The sequence below is a fragment of the Phlebotomus papatasi genome, chromosome 2 (assembly GCF_024763615.1).
Source record: "Phlebotomus papatasi isolate M1 chromosome 2, Ppap_2.1, whole genome shotgun sequence".
Taxonomy (NCBI): Eukaryota; Metazoa; Arthropoda; class Insecta; order Diptera; family Psychodidae; genus Phlebotomus; species Phlebotomus papatasi.
Genome location: NC_077223.1, coordinates 24,508,548 through 24,525,207, shown reverse-complemented (window position 1 = coordinate 24,525,207; position 16,660 = coordinate 24,508,548). Strand labels below are relative to the sequence as shown.

At 32.8% G+C, this 16,660-nt stretch overlaps 1 protein-coding gene across 1 annotated transcript in view; it reads right to left on the bottom strand.

Moving 5' to 3' along the window:
* LOC129803184 (Ig-like and fibronectin type-III domain-containing protein 2) overlaps positions 1 to 16,660 on the bottom strand; it is a 316,223-nt gene that overhangs the window by 193,407 nt on the left and 106,156 nt on the right. Inside the window, exon 3 of the mRNA XM_055849573.1 lies at positions 1,548 to 1,604. The gene's annotated coding sequence lies outside the window, so the exon portion shown is untranslated. The remainder of the gene's footprint in view (positions 1 to 1,547; positions 1,605 to 16,660) is intronic.

The window sequence follows — 16,660 nt, the reverse complement described above, 5'->3', positions numbered from 1 at the left end:
AAAAAACCAACCCTCCGAGGCAATGTTGAAGCAGAAAAAAATGTGAAAGACGAACAAGCCCCAAAAACAGGAAAGTAAAAAAAAAAGCTCACATCTTTTTATGATATGTCATCAAATGGAAGTGATGCGCATTTCAAGTGTTGAACACTTCATTTCGCATCTCACACGAACGTATTCTTCTTTATCCACCCAACAATGCAGCGATTATGATTTTTGCCAAGTAAATGGTATTTCTTCCACTTCAGTGATACCAAGAACTACAAGATCAGCAGAAGAGGGAAGATTTTGGCAAAGTGCTCGATTTCAAAGAACATTGCAATGCCATTTTGAATAAAAGAAACATAAATATGTTAAACGATTGAATTTTTAGAATATGCAAAAAAATTGTTGAGTCAGTCGATGTCAACAATTACACCTTTCAATCCTATACACTGAGTGAGAGAAATCCGAAAAAGTTAAAATAAAATTCCGGAAATGTTAATTTACCCTGCAGTATTGATCCAAAATCGGTGTAATTATTACCCTTTTTAGGTGTACTAGGGGTTGAAGGTACCCTTTTTCATGTTAATTTTACCCTTAATAAGATGTAAAATTAACATTAAAAATGTTGATGTATTTTTACACCTAAAAAGTGTTAAAGTTATGAGGAAAAAATATTAATCGCACCCTCTTTTTTCTCTCACAGTGTAGCTACATATCTACGTTAACCTTTCAATCCTCTTACAGTGCTGAAGCAGTACTTCCGTCTTTTGAACCTACCATACAAACTGTTAAAGGAAAAATATTTTACCGCAAATATCTCGGCAGATACAGAGCCGAAAAGCACTGGCTTTACCACATGAATCCCCGAATTTAAAATCTAATTTTAACCCATAATTAATGAAAAAAATCGTGGAAGGAAATTTAAATAGTCAAAAATTGACTCGTAAAAGTTTTCACTAAGAAGCAACAACGAATTTAGAAAATAATACACAAAAGTAAAGAAATGCCCCTATTACATAGCGCATGTCAATTGTCCACAATGTTAAGTGACAAATTGCTCGCTCAATGAAGCAAATATTTAGTTATCATATCCTATTTAGAACCATCACAGATTTTCTGGTATTGAATGTTTTTAATAACATCCAGTAGAGGAATTTAATAACATTATGACAATGTCATATGACAAATTTAAATATGTTTATGTGGTAAATTCGAAAATAAGATTCATATTAATTACAAAGAGCTTAATGGGGGTCCTAGCAATGTTCATTCGATTTTCAATGGACTTTGATGTTGTCCTGCTTATGAATTTGCTATGAAAATTTGTCATATGACATTGTCATGTTGTTACAGAATTCCCCTACAGGAAGCTTCACTTATTTAAATCAAATCAGTTTAATTCCACAGAGAACAAGTTGATTATGCGATTTTGTGATTACTTAAGTGTGATTTTACGATTTCCATATAGAACTCTATAAATCAGTTTAAATAGAAATCTAAATTTAAATCAAATAATCCAGATCCTTGAAAAAATAGCAATAATAAGTGTTATATCAACAACTTACTTTGAAAGGCAGGTAGTCCTGTTATTGGGTGATAAGGTGTTGCCAGTAGGCGGGATCCTAAAACAAGAGAAAAATCTAAATTTAAAATAAAATTTAAAAAATATGTAAACAAAGAAAGTTGCTTTATGACCAGCGCACAATAACTTTTGTTTGTAAACATGTTTTCAAAATTACCCATGAGAATGGGCGAGATGACTAGAGCTATGTTTTATTCACTCTCATTGAAATGTCAAAAACATGTTTAAAAACAAAAGTTATTGTGCGTTGTGCATTATGCCCAACGCACAATAACTTTTGTTTTGTAAACATGTTTATGACATTTCTATGAGAGTGAGAGAGGCCTAGATCTAGTCATCTCGCTCACTCTCATAGGAAATTTTGAAAACATTATTTACAAACAAAAGTTATTATGCGTTGGGCATTAGTCACCATAAGCTTATCTGTTTTTTTTTAAATAAAATATTTTTTATATCTTTTTTTTTTTTATTCATGAAGATTGTGATTATTTTTTTTAGGTTCGCAGTAAGTCAAGAAAGAGTAATTTTTTTTGTACTACCAATATCTACCAACGCCAATTATAACACATTGAAACTCCATTCCAAAATAGTGCCATAGGATCTTTGCAATATGAGCTAAGTGGAGACAGCCAAAATCCCGAAAGGGCCAAAATCTTGAAAGCCAAAATACCGAAAACCAAATTCCCAAATATTCAAAACCCTGAAAGGGATAAGACTACGAGTATATGGAGGAAAATGTGTAGAATAATTTCCTAAGACACAGAGAATTTCTCTTTGCCTTCAGCAACAGCGGGTGCAATCGTAGGGATTGTGGGAGTAGTTTAAGAATTTTAAAAATTCGGGATTTTGACTTTCGGGATTTTGGCCCATTCGGGATTTTGACCCATTCGGGATTGTGGCTTTCCGAATTTTGACGTTCTGGATTTTGGCTTTCGGAATTATGCCTTTTGGGATTTCGACCGGGACCCAAGCTAAGATATTTAACTTATCAGTAAAAATGATTATAGGGGAAGATGGGCATGGTTCGCACAGAGTGAACCTTCAAACGATTCACATTTTCTCTTTGTTTGCAAAGAGCTGGTTTACCATTTCTCATCTCGTCTTGTGAGGTTAATAATCAACTATCGTATGGATAAGATGTGACGATCTAGCTCTTTGCAAACAAAGAGAAAATTCACATCGTTTGAAGGTTCACTCTATGCGAACCATGCCTACATTCCCCTATAGGTGCTTTTACGAACGTTTTCTGTTCGAATATGAAATGGAATTTCACAGTATTTTGCATTATTACCATGTAATCATCAAATTCTATCAAGTTCATCAAGCGGGGTCATCAAAGGATTTAAATCAGCTTTAATTTGAATTGCAAGAAACAATTTTTCATAGTTCAATTTTAGAAATAAAATTAAGTTCCTGTTTGTATCACAGTTCTCTGTCTCCGTTGTATGCTCTGTACGGATTTTTGGATCCGAGCAGTGAATGTGTATTTGTATTCGAGTGGACTCTGTCGAAACTCGTTTCTGTACCAACTTCTCTTTCTTGAGTGGTTCATTGTCAACGCATTTACATTACATTCATTCACTACGCGAGTTCGAGAGTAATACAACAGCTGAAAAATCTGCAGCTGCCTAGACTCGAACCCGAAATCTCACTTGAAAGTGTATGCCTTGATGGAGCTCAACGGACTCATCTAAATAAAGAACGTGGAAGGAATTTGAGGTTGCCACCGATTTTTCACGGCGTCTAATGTTCACTCACCGAAGACAAAGGATGGTAGGGGTCCAAAAAATAAAGGAATAGAATTGGTAGGATACGTCCGTCAGACTTAGTTGAAAGTTATCGAATAAGCCGTACGCTCTACAACAGAGACGATAGGGGAAAGTGATCTCCCTTCGAAAGTTCATGCCTTCGAATAATATGAATCTATTTTGTTTTTCATAAGATATTTACACTAAATTATCACGGAATTATCAACAATTGATGATAAGCCAACAAATATTTGATAGAAATGTGTAAGTCTCTTAGAAAAACTAAAAGAAAATTCTTATTATTCGAAGGCATGAACGTTCGAAGGGAGAGTACTTTCCCCTACTCTATTAACTGAGACACTGTCCTTGTAAGTACTGTTGAATATTTCCCCTAAGACCTCAAGTAACTATCTCAAACCGTTTGTCCTCAATACCTATAGAAGACAAGAAATATCTCAGAAAAATGCTTCAATCTTCAATTGCTTTTGATTTAATTTTCTGACCATTGGTCCAGAATGTTCATGTTGCAAAAAACCAGTTTTTTTAAAGTCCTAAATCCAATTCACAAAACCAAACGTTCAGCAAAGTATTTTCCATTTTACTCATCTTTATTCTTAAATCAAACGTTAACATCTAAAATCACTTCAACCGTAGTTTATTCCTTCAGAATAATCTTCAGTGTGTAGAAAGCAAATTTCTTAGCTATTTCAACATAACGATCCACTAATATCTATTTTGACATGAGCATGAGATGTTGAATAATAATCCACCTCTGACGAATCCATCCATCAGCATTTTCATGTTTTGCCAACAAAAGAGATTATCGTGGTAAGTATTCTGTGAGTAAAATACTCTGCACCCAGATCTCCCTTATCACAGCTTTATCCGCTCTTTTATTGTTACATGGAAATATTCCCTCTTACTCCGTTTTTCTTGTCAGGGAAATTACCATAACAGAAAAAAAAGAGAAAAGGAAAAACCTTGGTGTATTATTGCATTTTACCTTGTGTTTGATGGCTCTTTGAATATCTTATCCCACCCTTTTTAGGTATTCAAGAAAACCACTAAAAAGAAGTCTTTTCTCCTGGTTCTTGGGTTTGTATATAGTTTGATAAAGGCTGAATAGGGATGGCTTAAAAGGCAGCCAAGCTAAATGGAAAGAAAATTATTGGGGAGAATAGGTACAGAGAAAGATCCGCATTCCACAGCAAAGCATGCAGACGAGGACAAAAAGGGGTGCCTTTTAGTACATTGTTGGCATCAATTGAAAAGTGAAAATGCGGCAAAATATGAAATACCAGGAATATTTTTTCTCCATTTCAGAGAGATAAAATACTTTTCTCGAAAACTTTCTCAAACATAACATTTTAAGTGTTTGAACATCAAGAGATGGAAAATCCACCCAGCAAAAATACTTAAGAAAACGCACTAAAAGTTATTTCAAGAATATGATGAAGAAACTCAACTGCTATGATATAAGAGAATAAAATTCTTTAGCCACCCAATGAAAGCGCTCAACATCAAATATTGACAGACACTGAAATTTGTTTACTAAAAATGCCATAAGAGAATTTATTCCAAGAGTTCAACGGAATTTAGCAAAAATTTGCATATTTATCAGTTAGAGATTTTAAGCTTTTGTCCACCAAAACATCTCGGTCTAGTCAATGTAATAAGTGCGAAAAAAAAACAGAAAAGAATGTGTCTAAATGGAGATGAAGATGATGGTGGAAAAAGTACCAATCTTCCCGAGAAGCCATGAGTTGAATGAACCACGATCGCCTCGATTGCTGATTCCGCTGATCTTGTTTCATTCAACCAGAAAGCCACTGGCTGTCCACTGTGGTATTTTATTATTATTTTTGTTGTCCAATTGAAAATTAAATTACGACTCTGCAACACACTTCTCTGGACGGATGGTGCACTTTTAAATTCCATTCTGTGTGAGTTATACACTCAGATAAATAATCTGCGGTTCTTTATACTTCAATTAAAGATTAGTGGACTACTTAAACCATTTCATGCCCTTACCATCAAACTATGCCAAATTGTTTCTCACTACTTCGTTATTACGATCGCTAACACTGAAAGACTTTCATTGTCAGACTATATGAAAATTAATGTGTTATCAAAAAATCTTAAGATTTTTCTATAATTGACCATTTTCCCAAACCCAGGGCGAATGGATCATCTCTTGACAAACGAGAAATCTAATAAAATATCTCATCTACTATTCTAAAAAATAGAAAATTTACAAAACTACTGCAAAAAGTTGTATTATTAAAAGGATTTTTTTCCTAATTTTAAAAATGAATATTTCTGTTCCTGTTATGTCCAACGCACAATAACTTTTGTTTTATAAACATGATTTCGCTATTTCAGTGAGAGTGAATGAGATCTAGATCTAGTCATTTCACTCACTCTCATAACCAATTCCGAAAACATGTTTACATAACAAAAGTTATTATGCGATGGGCATTATTCCCAGCGCACAAAAACTTATGTGTGTACACATGTTTCAAAATTTTCTGTGAGAGTGAGTGAGATGACTAGATCTAGGTTTCATTCACTCTCACTAAAATGCCAAAAATATGTTTACAAAACAAAAGTTATTGTGCATTGGGCATTACATGGGTCAAAATAAAAAAAAAGTTATAATTTACAACAATGAATAAAAAAGCACATTCAAATTAATCTTATTTTACAGTTATTAAAACGGATCAAACATTAAATATTCCACGACCTACCCTCTCAAGTCTGCAGTAATGGTAACCTAAATATTTAACTTAAGTATTATCTGTAAAATATTAAAATTTTTAGTTTGATGCTTAATAATTTACAAGATTGTTTTTTAATTCTTCTTTCTCAGGTTTAAAAAAATCTTCTATTCAGCCTTTGATACTGTAAGTGTAAATTAATGAGCAATAAACTTAATTCAATTCAACTTTTAGAAGTCGATTAAAAGTTTTAAAGCCTTAAAGAGTTATTTCAAAATTGAGGGGTATATCACCTGTTATAATTTTCCCGTCAAATAGATTTTCTTTGCTAATCATTACCACCTACGGGTACTTTAAAAGGTATTTAATATTTTTACGGGAGGATAGGGCAGTTTCTCTCACAGTGAATTTTGAAAACATATTAACAAACAAAAGTTATTGTGCACTGCGCATTACAGTTGGGGTTAGTATTAATACAAATAGAAGCAATTATTATTTAATTTTTTTATAATCTTATTCTACAGAAAATGCTTTCACCTGAAAGGTAGGTTTCACGCAATTTCACCCAAGAATGGCTCTGTTTATAAGAAATAAAAATTTTCAACCTTGATATATCAGAATGAATTTAAATAACTATTCTAAGACTTAAAAACAAACAAATATAAACAAGCAAATATTTAATTACAGAATTCTTTTTTTTTTGTAAATTCTGAAACTTAAAATATTGTCATGTTTAATTATTAATTCCTCAATTTTAATAAATTTATCTGTGAATAAAAAATCTCACGAAGTGGTTAATTACTTTGAACCGATTTATATAAATCGCTTTACAAATCTTAACCAATTTGAACCGCTTCATAAATTGTTGTAAAGTTCGTCAAAAATAAATGAGGAATAATTGAATTGGTTTGGGGACAAGAACTGCATATCAGTTCATTACAGGTTCGTAGTCGATTATAACCCCTTCGGATGATTAACACACTCCCTAGGGTTCTTTTAAATCTTTGACCTTGAAATCCGTTATTAGGAATGATTCAACGGATTCAACTGTATTTTCATTTATTGAAGACATGTTCAAAAAATAATCGCACGATGCGTTTTCGAGCAAATAAAAAAAATATACACTGCTCTTCCTGAGGAGTTCAAGCTGTAAATTAATTATTAATTATGAACTGATTCATTTTCGGTAAAACATATAATAATAAAATGACAATAAACGTTATAACAATGAAATTGACAATTTGACAGAATTAATAAAGATATTAAAAGTTCTTTTTTGTTTCTTTTTAAATTTTGTTTAAAACACGCCTTTAAGAAATATATTTTTGAAATTTCAAGCTAAATCGACTAGAACGGCTAAAAGAATTTCAATGATAATTTGATACTGCTATTAATTCAAATAGATAATTACTAGCCACAGAAAACTTTCTTATGAGCCTGCATGAAACTGCCCGCCTCGCCCTTTCAGAATTTTCTAAAAACCTTATTATAATCATGAAACCATTAGTAAGCTTGTAAATTTTTTCAATTATGTTACTTCGATAGACATTGCACGGAAAAAATTGATAAAAATAAGACATTCTAAAAAAGTTTTGATTTAGTGCAGTTTTTTTATCAATTGTAAAACTCAAAGGAGAAGCATTGCAAAATTGATCATTTTTTGAACATAGGTCTTAGGTACTGTTCTAGTACTTATTCCATTCCTTTCAAAGAAATAAGAATAATATGAAAAAAATGAAATTGTTCTTTCGTTAACCTGCCCCACCATCTCCTATATTGGATATTTATTTTCCGTATTGTTTTATAAAAGTAAAAAAATGTAAGGTGTATTTTTAAGCTATTTACCATCGGTTTTCTTCTAAGTAGTGCTTTAGTTTAATAAGAATAGTGTAAGGACACTGCAGGAAATATTCACATTATCAACTTGTAACGTATTCCCCATTCTCATAGAAAACATTGACAACAAATAGGGTCGAAGGAACACCTCTTCGACAGGGAACCCCTACTGACACTTTTGTCAAAATTTTGAAATTTATTTAAAATATCTGATAAAATGTAAATAATAATAATAACCAGAGCACAATAACTTTTGTTTGTAAATATGTTTTCAAAATTTCCTATGAGAATGAGCGAGATGACTAGATCTAGATCTCACTCACTCTCATTGAAATGCTAAAACATGTTTACTAAACGCACAATAACTTTGTGCGTTGGGCATAATAATAATAATAATAATATATTTCTGACTGATGCCCCTATTCATAGATTAGTACATAAAATAGTACATAAAATAATATTGTGATTATTGTATGCACAATTGCAATAACATGACCTTTTTCCTTCGTCTACGTTTTCTGATAAGGATATGTGTTTAAATTTCATATTCCAAATGGTACTGAATAGGGTATCAATAATAAGTGCTGACACGACTTCTTACTTAAAGTGTCAATAAGTGTTCCTTTCATCCTATCTGTATATCCACTTTGTAAAATCCTGCAGCGCGATTTTCAGTTATAATAATAACAACAAATTATTCAAAGTAAAGAGATATTCTAATACCACTAATACATGAAACTGCCTCACACTCTCCTATATTTGGTTGGCATTTTCAACCATTTTATCCGTCTCATGATTTCATATTAATTCCCCAAATTACTCCAAAAGTGACTACTGAACTTTTTTATGTGAAAGTTAATATTTAATTGTATTTATTGCTAAATAAATTTAAGAATTAACTCTAGTTGAAATAAAAAAAAAATATGACTCCAATATTTTTCCAACCCATAAATTCTTAATAACTCAATAAAATAAATTTTCAGTGGAAAGTGATTAATACTACAAAATAAATACAGTATGTGAGACAATTTATTGGTGTAATTGTTGAAAATGCGATTAAATGTGGTGATTGGAAAAAAGTTGGCAAGTTTTACTCGGAAATGGAAATTTAATTATTTCTCTCTCCTATGGCTTACAATTCGTTATAAAAAAAAAGTATCAATCTCTGTCATATCTTAAAATCAACCTCTCTAATTTCGATCTTTCTTTTTTTTGTACTTTAGGTGCGTATTGATGATATTTTCTCTGAGTGTAATAACCATATGATCGGCAGTTTTTTTTTTCTCACACTGCACTTTATGTAAGAGATTCAAGTCAAGATCAAGTAATGACCTCATCTTCTCAAGATCATATGCTCAATTTTCTATTTTTTCTCACTCTTTCTCTCTATAGGTTTAATTGCACTAATCCATTGTTTAGCCCCTTCGCAAGTGCCCATCTCCTAAGGCTTGTTTGCCAGGTAAACTGCACACCTATACCGCGGAAAATAGCAATTTGCTGTTTAAATTGGTAGGTGAAGAGGTTGTGAAATTGATTTTCATTTCAAGCTATCCCCACCGGCTTTGAGCAATATTTGTGCAATTTCGAGAGTGTGTTCAGATTAAGTAATACCAACAGTGTACAAGAAAAAAATGTAAATATGGTATACCTTCATGGTTGGTATTCATCATTCCAATACGCAATGTGCTCTGGACTAATTTTCACTTTTAAAACACCAACCGAGGTCTCGATCAATGTGCAGGTTTAAAAGTGAGACCATGTATGCAACTCCCAGCAATTTTCTAATTTGATTAATTTTCCGCGCGCCAAAACACAGGAATTTACCAGGTGAAAGAGAGTAGTTAAGGTAAGTGAAAGAAATTAAAAAAAAAGAAATATTGTGGGAAGTTAGGAAATCGGAAGGAAAATGTCTTTTTCCATCCGGCTGCAGAAAACCACCAGAAATGACCAAATCTTTCCCAGGAGAAATGTAATAAAAATGAAGTTAGATGAAAGAGTTTAGTAACCCAACATTTCATTAAAAAGTACTCAACAGTTGGAGAGACTTGCTAGACTGGTTCTTCCATCTCTTCTCATCTATCTCATGCCGTCAGGCCTTAGCATTGACATTCAAAATATCTGGCGCTCTTCAGGTGTTCATCGAGCACACAAAAAAAATCCAACCAAAAAAATAACCAACAGACAAAGACACAAAGCAACACACCCTAAAGCAATACAAAGAAAACCATCAACAGAGCCATCAAAGCTCCACTGAAGCATGAAGAAAAAGCTTCAATTGCTTAATCACGAATTACAAACGAGACCATCGTCATGATTAACTTCCAAGGTGCATCCCATGGAAATGGAAAGTAATTCACAAAAGAGTTACAATACTCTGTACGCCATTCAATTAGAGTTCAGGTGAGAATGAGTGCAAAAATGTGCAGAAACATGGTTAAGTTAGATAACTTGTTGCTCACATCAACACTCCACTAAAATATTTTGCACATTTGATAACATTGCGTAATGGAAACAAATTGGCAAAGAAAACAAAAATAGAATTGACACTGAAGAGAGAGCGTGACCTATAAATCTTGATTTAGATTTATGAATTTTGTTAAATGGCTCCTAATTTTTGTTTTTTTTTAATATATTCTTGTTTGAATTTCGTGATAATTTAAAGGTTTATGTAAAAAAAAGGTCTACGTATAATAGGTCCAAATATAATAATGATTTATCCTTATAAGGTTTTAAAATAATTTAGCTATTACTTTGTTTATTTACGTTATTTACTTAATATTAATTAATTGATTAATTATTTGAGATTCCAAACGGTTGGCACAGCCTGGTCTTTTCCTCTTGATTTGGTGAACATTTCTCATAACTCAAACAAATTCTATATATGTTTGTAGTAACCTTTGCATAATGTGTATTACTATGGGTTATACAATCTGTGAAGGATCATCGTTTCGCTCCGGAGATTGATCAAGAATGCTAAAACGTCGACGCCCATATAGGGATAGGGGGTTGGTATTGCCTGAATCAAGATAAACAATAAATACTGACATCATCAAATTCCAGTCGCCCAAAGACAGTTAACCTTTGCCGAAAACCCTTTGTTGATATCTCTTTCCGTTCTTTCTCCAGAAGTGGTTATATGACGGACGGACGTTGCGGACGGGTCGAACGGGACGAACGGGACGGACGGGGCGAACGGAACGGAGGTCCACGAAAATCGATTTAGCAAACATGATATTCGTGATCTATAAGTTTCAAAACAAAACGTGTGAACCTAAAATTTGTGCCCAATCTGACGGGGTCACATTTCACCTTGTACTACAAAATTTAAGATTATAGAGAATCTTGGCTAACTTGAGAACTCGATTTTTGAATTTTGTTGTAGATTTTTGAATTGAATTGAATTTTTGTTTGTCTTTCAGTCAGATTGTTAAAAACCCATCTTTGTCCATTTGGATTTTTCCCATAAATGTCAACTCTTGAACACACCTTGACGAATCATAATTAATTTCATCGAGTAACGGTTTCAGATCGGCGCCATTAATTGTTTTTGGTCTTTTTGACCTTCGCGTTGAAATCGCCATTTTTGAAGTGTTTAAACTAATTCTCTCAAGTTGTACTCGGTAGTGGATGTTTGCTATAGGCCTCTTAAACCAAATGACGTGTTTTAGTCGATTTTTTATTCAAGTTGAAATTCAAAGCACAATTCCCCGCAAATACTGTTTTTTAGCATAAAACTCAAAATCTTAGTTGATAGATTTTGTTTTTAATTGTATTCTCGGTCTTTTGTGGATAATTTTGAGTCAAGAAACACGGTATAGACTTTTTTTAAAAACTTCTCTATTTCCTCCTGCTACGACGTTTCTTCGACGTTTCCTCAAGATATTGTTTTTAGTTGCGATATTTACCGATACTATGATAGGCGTTAGGGTAACTACTTAATAAGTGCTTATTCGAAAGTCCTTAATTAACAACTTAGTTAGTTAAAGTAGAGTTATGCCATCATATCCGATGCCATTATTAGAGCATTTTAATAGTATCGAGATATTTATATTACAAGGTAGGGGAAAGCGCGCTACCTTCGGACGATTTATGTTTCGCACAAATAATTTTTTTCAATGTTTTTCAATGAATTTGGCCCATTATAATATTATATTTTAACAGTTAGTCCAATGCCTCAAATTTTCAGAAAAGAGCTATAAGTGAAATTCATAAGGAACATAGAGAAAAAATTGAATTGTGCGAAGCTTGAGTCGTCCGAAGATATCGCGCTTTCCCCTAATCATTTTTACAATGGCATATCCAGTGTTGGAAGAATCTGTTAAGTCCATTGTAAACCGCCCAGGAGAGTCTTCCCGTGGTATGAAATGCTTCTTCCATGGCTCTCGGAGGTGTTAGGCAAAGGCGGTGCATTTTTATTACGTTATATTACAGTGAAAATGTCTTTTACATTCAGATCTTTGCACCGGACAGGACTTGAACTTACAACACTGTGAGTCAAGCCGAGGATCTATCCGCCCAAGAGCCAACGGTGTTGCCTTTTGCGTCACACTGAGAGATGCCCATTTTAGTGTTATATGGGCTTCAGACCTAAAGGGCCTTGACAGACCTGAGGATTAGCCGAAAGACGGCTTAGCATAATTATATTAGAAATAATGGTGAAACTACATTTCCGACATTTTCCACTAAGTCGTCTCTCGGGTTAAGTCGTAAGTGTGTCTAGGGCATAAGACTTAGCTATCTGGCTTAACTCCTCTAATTTCTTATCAGGCACGATTTTTTAGGAAATTGTCGTTTAAATTGGATATTAAGGGCAAATGATCCAATAGATTTAGAAAAATCATTAAAATTGCTTGTTATTTAGATTTTTGAGACCTTCGGGAACTGGGCTAAACCTCCAGTCTGAAGCCGGCCTTATTGTAGGAGTTTGATTCTCATTGTTGATTTGGAAAATCTCGTTAAATACTACAACACCTTGAAATACTAAACTTCATACGAAAACCACTAGAGGATATTATTATTAATCGTATCGGGATATTGTTTACAATGTAATCATTTTATATTGCTGTTGTATCTCGTGTTGGAAGAATCTGCAAGTGTCCATACTAGAGGATATAGCATAAGTTTAATTTTATAGGTATAAAGAAATCGCGTTGAGCTAATTATATCCATTTCTGCAACCGAGATCAGTTTCTCCGATTGGATTCTTTACGCCTAAACTTCAACTAACAATAAAATTTTCACAAATTCCTAGTAGCAAGCACACCGATCACCTGTAAAGAATCCCAAATTCCATATGCTTATCTTGATTTAACATTGGCTTGATATGGTAATTGATAGGGATTTAAGAGTAATTTATTGATTCCATTTTACAAATTAGAGATGGACTATAAAATTATTTAAATCCTGTATTGCTCAATTTGTCTATACATATTCCAATTTAATTTTAATTTAATAAATACACATTTACGTTAATATGACTCGTAACAGCTTATTATAAATTCAATATAATATAATACCTTAGAACTATTTCAAATTGAATCAACGATTTTAGTAATAAATAAAACTTTTTAACCCTTTAAGGACGAGAAGGTCAAAAATCGATGGTCGGAAAAAATCATTTTTTTTTTACTTTTTAGTGCAAAATACAGCTTTAGAAGGCTCTAGGAAAAATTTTATTTTTGGGTCACGGGTGACCCAATCGTTCTTAAAAAGTTAAGCACTTAAAAAAAAGAAGATAAAAGATGAATATATTTTATATCAAATTAAATTTCATTCAATTTATATTCCAATTAACACACAATTCCACTGGTAGATATTCGCATTTATAAAATAAAAATCTCCACCTGATGCAAGAAATGCATTTAATATGTGTTGAGCATTATGCCAAGATAGGCATCTTGATGTTTTTCTCACTCATTTGTACTTGAACTGATTCCAAATATTGCGGGTTGTTTTAATGCTGTTTAAGCAACCGAAACATCTTACAAACAGGTGTCCAAATGTATGCGTTTTTTTTTGCTTCAAAAACGACACTGCATTGAGTCTTAATTGCTAAGTAAATAACTGACAAATGAGGAGATGTGGATCATTGCCACTGTTTGAATTACAACTTTTCTTCACACTCTTGTGGCTCTTTTGTTGCTTTGGCTTGGAAGCCAGAAAGGAGATGGATTTTGGAGGAAAATCCCCAGAGAATTCATATTAATCGAGATTTGTCGGGAGAGAAATTTGACGAAAGTTGTGTAACAAACTTTACTAATCTCAAGTCTCATTGAACTTTGTTCTTGGAACATCTTATGCTAAAACGGTAAAACTGAACTGAAGCTAAAGAAAACAGTGATGGATTAATTACAGTAAAATTTCTATGAAAATTACTATGGCAGAAACTTTCTTTTAATCTCAAAACTTTGTAATGAGTACCAGTTTAAAAAAAACATTTTAATAAATAATTTAATAAACGGTAAATCTTTCTAATCTTGCCTATAATGAATTTTAAATAAAAAATGCGGGATTTCCTTCTGTAACCAACTAAAAAAGAATGATGGAAAACGAGAAAATTGTAATGGAAAATTTATTATGAAACTTTACGCTGATAAAATACGAACATATCAAATAAATTGCTAGCGCAGAAATTGAAGAGTTTTCTTCACTGCCATTTCCGAAAGACGAAAAGTGGAGACAGAGTGGATGAAAATGTCCATAGAGACAATTTTTCCAATTGATCAAAAAAAAAAGGTTGGAAGACGATAAATATAGAGCTTTCAGGTGAATTAAATCGATTCCGCCAGCAGAGAAAAAATGCTCTACAATCGTAAAACATTTTCTTCCCAACTGACTTTTGACCCCTTACCCTCAGATAGATTTCCTCAGTGGCATGGATTAAATTACAAGCCTCTGGGGTAACATGTGAGGAATATTCGGCCCAACATATCGATGATGACAATGAATTCATCCTCCCAAACAAGAGAACTGGGAAAAAAATGTACGATGGCGAAGATAAGATGAAATGGCCCTGTGGGAAAAAAAAGAAGCCACATAACTTTATCATGAGAAGAAAAAAAATTCCCTATCTTACTCCACCAATTGTACACAATTCCAATAATCCAATCAAGTCCCATATTTTCTCAGAATAAGAAAAAAAATCATGATACTGTGCCTTGGAAAATATCTATCTCATTGGAGATAACACTAGGGAATTTTGCTATCCAAGGAAGACGCAAAAAGAGGATGAAAGTTGTGTATTGATGTGGCTCTTTAAATGTGCACTGAGAGAAATAATTAAATGAGAAAAATTTATGAGATGACTTTGAAAAGTTTCTTTTTAACATTATAAAAGAAATAATAGGTTTTAAGGCTAAGATCTAGCCTTTAAGATATTTAAATAAGACGCAACGCATCTTCTCTCCACGGTACAGTGCCCTCTGATGAGAATATGTAGAGAGACATAGTAAAACTTCAACTAATTTTGAACATATTCCCTAAAAAAATACTCAAGTTGCTTAAGATTTCGTAATACGTAGCAGCTTTCGAATATTAGTTTAGATGATGCTTTCGGAAATTAGCAGTCTTTCCGTATATTTTAATGAAAAAGAAAAACGAATTTCTCGCAATATGGAGTTTAAATATTAAATGTGTTCACTGAAGAAAACAACGATTAAAAGTTAATCAAATTATTAACAAAAAAAATTATTGTTATTATTAAAGCCATTGTCAGACTGTATATATTTATGTTCTGGTCTAGGACAAGCAATTACCTAGAAGCTCAAACTTTCAAATTTTAAATAATATTCCGTGGTCTTTGTTATTTAATCTTGACTATCTGGAGCTTAAACGAAATATTCCAATAAGCACTAAAAATAGTTGGGCCTCTCATTTTATATAGGGGAAAGGCTCATAATTTTGTCCAGTTTCTTATTTTGGACACTTTGAGGATAAAATTGGACACTAAAAATAAATTGATTAAAATGATGGATTTTTATACCAATATTTGATGAATAATGAATTCTATTTAAATATTTGTTCTTTTTGGAAGATTTTAACACTAAAAACGTTAAATTTTGAATAAGATTTGAGTTGAAATTGCTTTGTTGAAAATTCAGTGTGACCAATTGCTTACGAGAAATATGACAGAACTTCGTGTTTACTTCAGTCTTATTTAGCTGTGGTGAACTACTAACAATGTTTCTTCGCTTTTTTTCAGTGATATTATTGAATATTCATTGAAAATTGTGTTGATTCACGTTACTGATGATTTGTACATTTGACCTGAAGTGAGATTTGTCTTGTGAATTAGATTTTTCGTGTGAAAAATGGGAAATTTTTAAGACATTTACCAGTGAGGTGATACTCCTTATTTTGGACAGGTGTTTTTCTCACGAAATTTCGTGAAGTTTTAGCTTTTGTGATGACTAGGTTGGACAAATGCCTGGAGAAACAAAGGAGCATCATCTCTACGAAAGAGATGTAGCGAGAAATGTCTTGAAAGGCTCCCGGAAAGACCAGGGAATGAACGAATCCGCACGTACTTGGAGTACCGAAGTCAACTCATTTTAATGAATGATATGGAAAGTTTCCGGGCTCCTTGTGACATTCTACGTTTCCCTTACATAAACAGGAAGAGGACTTGGTAAGACTGGTTCATGAAATGAAGAACAATGGGCATCCTGTTGAGGCGGATTAGCTGTCCAAATTTACAGCCAAGTTGTCCAAATTAATAACCAAGTTGTCCAAAATTCGTGTCAAATTCACCTCTACATATCAATTCATTTTTAAACGTATTAAAACTAATTTTAGTA